The sequence below is a fragment of the Mus caroli genome, unplaced genomic scaffold (genome assembly GCF_978045245.1).
Source record: "Mus caroli unplaced genomic scaffold, Mus_caroli_1 scaffold_11, whole genome shotgun sequence".
NCBI classification, from domain to species: Eukaryota; Metazoa; Chordata; class Mammalia; order Rodentia; family Muridae; genus Mus; species Mus caroli.
Window position 1 is genome coordinate 6006708 of NW_028227266.1, and position 6991 is coordinate 6013698.

At 40.7% G+C, this 6991-nt stretch overlaps 1 non-coding gene across 1 annotated transcript; it reads left to right on the top strand.

Annotated features, from left to right (window-relative positions):
* Window positions 1-6248: 6248 nt before the first annotated feature.
* Window positions 6249-6310, top strand: LOC115031991 (U7 small nuclear RNA). The gene has a single exon (XR_003837642.1). It is a non-coding gene; the product is annotated as a U7 small nuclear RNA (small nuclear RNA).
* The last annotated feature ends 681 nt before the right edge of the window (window positions 6311-6991 follow it).

The window sequence follows — 6991 nt, forward strand, 5'->3', positions numbered from 1 at the left end:
ATTCAGAATAAAAAAAAAAGAAATACAGCAAACCTTTATGTAGGACCCATAAGTTAAAAGGTCAATATGAACTGTTATTTGTAAAATGACTTGAGTCAGAGTTGATGACCGGGAGCACTTCCTGTGCCTGCGTATGAACTCCCTGTGTTTGTTTGTTTGTTTGTTTTTGTATTTTTCCTTTATTAGCTGACAGAAAAAGATGTTCAATGCCATGGCTTAGCCCTGTCTGAGCTACAGTCCTGTTATATCAGTATTAAGGTGTGCATTCAACAAGTCATCTTTGTCTGACTGAGATCAGTGTTTGTGTGGTTTGTGGGGCAACTCTTAGACTACAACAGATAAGTCAGCAGAGAGTTGGCTATTGCATAATGTTGGCATAGTTCTTAGAGGTAGATTCCACATTCCCTTAGTAACACTATGCTGATGTCATCTGGGCCTTGGCTGCAGTGGCCAGGGTGCTGCCCCTTGAAGAGTTGTTCACAGCACTGCTTTGCAGATGCCTGTTTATTATCTCATAGTCGATAAGTTGTCCCCCCTGAATGAGCAGAGCTACTTCATGTGTTACATGCACGCAAACAGAAGCCAGTTTCCAAGTTGTATTACACTCTGGATACTTCTTCACATCATTGATAGCAGCAATGGGGAGTCCCCAGTTGGTACACCCCAAGCCCATGAGATAATCCCAGAAGCCCTTGCTCTGAATATAGTCCACCACTTTGCTCACCAGCATTTCAGTAAAGGTTGTGGGGCTCAAGAGACAGATGACACTAGAATTGACCCGAGTAAGCCCTCAGACCTCCACCTGGAAACCTCCTCATGACACCCAACAGATATACACTATTCTAAACACAAAGGGAAAGTCTCTGAAAATCTGTTGACACCATGTTTAAGATTCTGACCACTGCATAGGTATTTCCTATAAGTGAGAGGGAAGGACAGAATCTCTACACCTGAATGAATTTAATTCTAGACTGTTGGTAGTCTTGATGATTCTCTAGAAGATGAAAAAAGGAAGATAAGGATTTTAACTGAGTTAGTTTCAATATCACAGTCTAAATAGCTTGCTACAGGTGGTATCTGCTCAACTCCTAAATCATACATGTTCCATGTAGCTTTAGAAGGAATTCAGCATGAGTCTTCTTTACTTACACTTTGGAAAAATTGAAAATGCTAAAACAGTTGGTAGCATTGAGCAGAAAATGTGTCCTTGGGTATCTTAATGCAGAGATTTACTTCAATATATGCAGTATCTCCTGTAGCTCAGGCTGGACTCATATTGCTGAAGATGACCTTGAACTTCTGATCTTTCTGCCTCCTATTCCTAAGTGCTGGGGTGACTGGTATGCACTGTCATGCCTGGCTCACAATTACTCTTATTTGAATAGAACATGCAGGAAAGTAGGCTCTGTTTTGTTGCACCAAAATCCAAAGTTCATGTTGTTGATTCTATACCTTATTATAGAAACCACTTCTAGTGCTTACCCCATATTAAATCAATTATAAAATTTATCATAATTTTAGAATTTGTTTTTGTATTTTTGAGTCAGAGTCTCTTTCTGTAGCCCAGGTTGACCTAAATTTCACTCCATAGCAAAGAATGACCTCAAACTCTTTGTGGTATTTCTGCTGTGCCTTCCTTAGTCTTAGGATCACGGTCATGTGTCACCACGTTGGGTTCTGTGTTCTCAGTACACAAAGGTATTATAAATAATCAACCAGCAGGAGATGATGTTTCCAGGAAAGAGCTTCACATTCTTTGTTTTCTTAGTGTATGAAAGTTTGTTCTCAGCAACAAAATCCAAGAGATGGCTCATCACATGCAAATGTGATGTTGTAATGAAAGAGCAGAACTGTTCAGCCCAGATTGCGATCTGCATTGTCTACTTTATTGTGAACTTTAACATCTGTCCAAACCAATGCCTCCAACTCTGTCCCAGAACTAATTAAACCTAAGTCAGTAAGTGGCTGTGGAGAGAGCTTCTGGGAGTAGCACTGGGTGGGCCTTGTTCATTGTTCCTGTTCCTTACCTCTGGCCCTGGGGGTGAAGAATGGGGGATACAGGGGTTAGGGGAGCTTAACAAATTTGTGTTTCTATTTGGTTTGGGTGACTTTATCCAATTCAATGGGGTGCTCTCTCAATATCCTGACTAGTTACAAATAACTTGGTATGACTATGGACTGAGAATTTTCTAGACAGTAGAAGGTAAGTGTTCTTATCCTAGACACATACATATGCGCGCGCGCGCACACACACACACACACACACACACACACACACACACACACACATAATGGGTTCACTGTCTGAGACAATGTTTGACTATAGTAAACATTCATATGTTTAAATATATCAAAATATCATGTTGCACATCCAAAATCTATACAAGAGCCAGCCATCACTAAAGACCTATACACAGTATTTCTAGGGTGTCGAGAAACATAGTGTTCACTGGTAAGTTGTTCAAGCTCCTGCAACTAACCCCACACCCATTTACCTATAAGTAGTCATAATTAAACTCATTAGCTGACAATGAAAGGCATAAAATTACAAAGGAGACTAGTAATGAAGAGGAAAGAGATCAGGGGTGGAAACAGGGTAGGACAGAATAATACAGGGAGCATATGGTGAAAGTATATTACATGTGTATACAAATGTCACATTGAATCAGGTATTGGGCATAATTTGTATGTGCTAATAAAGCACTGTCTAATAGGAGAAATAAGGTAAAGAGGAGCAGTAGGGAAGTTTGGACCACACTGAGAAGACAGGGAAGGATGTAGGACAGGAAATGAGAGGTGACAGAGGAGATGCTAGGCTGGGAGATGCTGGGGAGTTTGTGGACCTCCAGGTCACGGGCAGTTTAGCTATCCCAGATTCACATGAGAGTGGAGTCAGCCTTTGCAGTGGGAAAACGGATGATGCGTCCCAGCATAAATAAACAAGCTTCCCAAGGAACAAGTCACATGTGCAGAGAGTTGAAAAACAAGCACAGGCAGGCTCTACAGAGAGCCCTCGCTCTGAGGAAGGGCGCTTGCTCCCTGGGAATTAGTCAGGGCCTTGTAAAAAGTTGGTATGTAAACACATCTGTCAGGCTCAGCCAGAGCATGTGTTTAGTTAACACCTCTCTGGTTAACACTGGGCAGTTTCACAGGTGTATACCCATAGCTCTCTTGGGTTCTGTGAGATTGGAATGGAATTGGTTCCTGTGAATATAACAGAGATCACCAGCATGACACAGAGATTATATAGGCATGATGTAATGGTAAAGAGAATGGAATCTTAGAGTCTTCTTGATTTTGAGTTATATAAAATGATAGGGTGTGAACATGTTAGGTAGCTATGATGAATGGGAAGCTTTTCTAGGTTCTGACAGTCAATGAGGTTGGTGCTACACTAAACTCCACATGGCACAGCAGTACCAGGTGCTCATGCAAAATTACTGTGGAGTTACAGTGTTTGTTTCCACAGGTCTAGGTGAGGCATAAGTTTCTATGGAAAAATATAATCTGTTGATTTGGGAAACAATTTTATAAAATATCACTTGCTTTATCTGCTTCACACACATGCACACATGTACACACATGCACACACACAAACACATTATATATGTATAAAAGAATATATATATATATATATATATATATATATATATATATATATTCACTCTGTAAATTTGAACACAGCCTGTTCTTAATAGCCAGTTTCAGGTCAGTCAGTGGTAGATAATGAGACCGTGTCTCATTTCTTTTCTTTTTAGTCTTTCTACTGCTCTCAGAAGCAAATTTCATACAGTGAATGCAATCACCCTCCAAAAGTCTTTAAGAATTAGAATTAGAAAGTAAAAGATAGTACTCAGTGGGATTTATACTACAATTTTTTGGGGGGGGGTTACATGCAATTTTTAACCTTACTACAACAAATAAATGTATTTAATTTTAATAATGGGTAGCTTAAAGAAGATAATTTGAGATAAATATTTCTTACATTTTTACTTATTTATTTTTATATCTACTTATTTATTTGTTGTATGTGTGTGCAGATGTGTGTGTGCGTGAGAGAGAGAGAGAGAGGGAGAGAGAGGGAGAGAGAGGGAGAGAGAGGGAGAGAGAGAGAGAAAGAGAGAGAGAAAGAGAGAGAGAGAGAGAGAGAGAGAGAGAGAGAGAGAGAGAGAGAGAGAGAGAGAGAGAGAGACTTGGCAGCAGGCACCTCTATCTACTGAGCCATGTAACCTGCCCCAAATTAAGATCCTTCTAGCAGAACAATGTCATTGTAGAATGAATGTATTTGTCTGCTTTACTAATAACATGTTTTTCCTATGCAGAGCCTCATCTTACATAGGAGAACCCACTTGTGTAAAACGGACATTCTTGGGCTATCAGGACATTTGAGGACAACAGATGGTGTCAGAACAGTGGGAGATGATGGATGGGTCAAGGCAGATGCTGAGTCAGAGGAGCAACACACACACATGGGAACTGAGCTGCAAGTGGCCTAATTGTTCAGGGAGATATCAGGGAATCAGACCTTAAGACCTCAGAGACAATGTGCTCCAAAGCCTGACCTTTGAAACAAGAGAAATATGCAAGCCAGGAAGTTAGGAGACATGACCGTAGTCACACAGCCTGCTTAGTGTTGTGCTGCTAAATAGAAATTTCTATTTATTTCTCACAAGCCACATGGGTCCTCACAGACTCTGCTTCTCCAGCTTGGTGGTCAGAATCCTGAACTGTACTCTTTCATGAGACGAACCCCAAGCCAATTTAAGAAACCTTTAGATAACAAAGAACTGTGCCCTCCTCCACATCCGAAGGAAGACAGGTATCCTTCTCAGATTCTCCCCCTCCCCACCGAAGAAAGACATGTATCCTCCACAGACAGACACTTCCCCTACCCCCAACCACTCAGTGTGTGCCACTGCTTTTCCTTGGTACAGGCTTACATTGCATTCCTTTTTAGCTCTTTCTGTATGAAGAAGCATAGCATTGCAGATAGGTATGCATATTCTTCTATGCATAGTTTGACTGACAGACTGGAGAGAACTACACATGCAACATTGAGCTAGTTAGTTAGTCTTTGTGCCTCAATATGCCTAGTGAAAGTAAGGATTGATAAAATGGACATCATGCCTTAGTCTGTTCTGGCTTCTGTAGCTTGGCATTACAGAATGGCTGGCAAACAGGTCACAGAAATTTATTTTTCCATTTGGGAGGCTACAATTCTCTAACTGAGGTGTTAGCAATAGAGGGAGCCCTTTTCTGGATTTCATACTGCCATCCTTTGAAAGAGAGAGCAGAAAGGCTCAAGGACTTGTGTAGCTGCCAGGGCTAGCATGGTTGAGGAAGGGACAGTGTGACATGGTTCCTGCCCCTGGAGCAGAGCCACAGGAACTTGGTTCTTAGTGATTGCTATGGTTGTTGTAGGTATAAGGCTAATTTGCTTAATAATATACATATTTTCATGTTATGGGAATATTCTCCCTGTCAAGGTTAATGAGTCCATGATAAGTTAGAAATAGTATGAGTCTGGGAGGTAACAATGTGTCTAATGTTTCTTGGCAAAATGGTAATACTGTGACTTTCAGGACAGCCATTAAGGTTGTAGGAAAGAACTCTGAAAATATGAGTTCAAGAATATATAAACAAGATTTCTCAACTATGCAAAATATAAAGATACAATATGAATTGTATGAGGGGCTTCATGGACCTATAGGAACAGAGGCAGCTGCACTAATGAGTCAGTAAAGCAAAAGGAATAGTTAAAAAATAAGGCTCATGGTTCAAGTAATAAAGGAGCACCGGGAAGTAAGGTACTGAGAATCTCACCTACCAAAGATTCCACACAGCTAAGCCTATTGTTTGTGTTAATAAAGTTAGGCAGATCTCTGAGCTCAGTCAAGATCTGTCTCCAGATCAAGTTCCAGGACAGCCAAGCTGAGGCAGTGAAGGAGTTGGAAAAAGAAAGTGAACTGTCTCACAGAAAAGTCCCTATGTCTATATTTGGCAACTACAAATGCTGTGCCCAGAGAACTGCATAGGTCTTACTATGTTAAATAATGTACTTGTTGTCTTTTTCTAAGAATCAAGGGGTTAGGGCCATAAAAAGCTGATTTGTGGGATAATCAAAACGGAACAGAGGGCAAATGTTAGAATTGATATACAAATAAAAGACTGGGCTTTTGTCTCAAGACCTGAGCTATCCAGAAAGCTAAGCTTTTAGAATTTTTCTGACTTGGGTCAGAAAAACCAAGAGCTATCTCAGCTCTTTTAGAATTTTTCTAGCAGGTTTTCTGACTTTGGTCAGAAAACCCATGCACTGCCTATAGAGCTGTCTAGAGGGTTATCTTGAGCAGACCACAGAGTTGTCAACTTGCACCCATCACTGATTTTTGAGTTGTTTCTTTGGCCACTCCCAGATACCTCTTCCTCAGGACTTGTCTTAAGCTGAGACTAGTCTCTCGCATGTAGTCTGGGTGGTCTTAAACTTTTATGTAGTTGAGGATGACCAGGAAGTTCTGATCCTCCTGCCTTCACCTCCCAAGTGCTATGGCTGAATGTGTAGGGGTGTGCACCACCATACCTGGCTGGAGTCCTTCTGATGTAACATTAATCCAGCTAATAAAGGTTCCATCCTTAGTGCCTCTTCTCCTTCTAATTCTATCACACTCAGTCCATGCATACATTTTGGAGGTGACATATACACTTAGTCAATTCATCCAGTGTTTGAGTATATACAATGACTATAGTTCAAGGTGACACATATACCTTTCAATAAACATTATCAATTATTTTAGGTCTAATTCTTTGAATGCAATTCTTGTCTCCACAATTGGTCAGACTCATAGTTTAAACCCAAGCAACTCAGGGCACTTTTGATTAGGGACCACCCACTCTACTCTCTGTGGTGAAGAGGCTCAGGATGTGGATGAGTTTGTACTCAGTGAACAGATTTTCCAGGCATGTAAGAGAGGAATACATTTGTTGATCATATGTT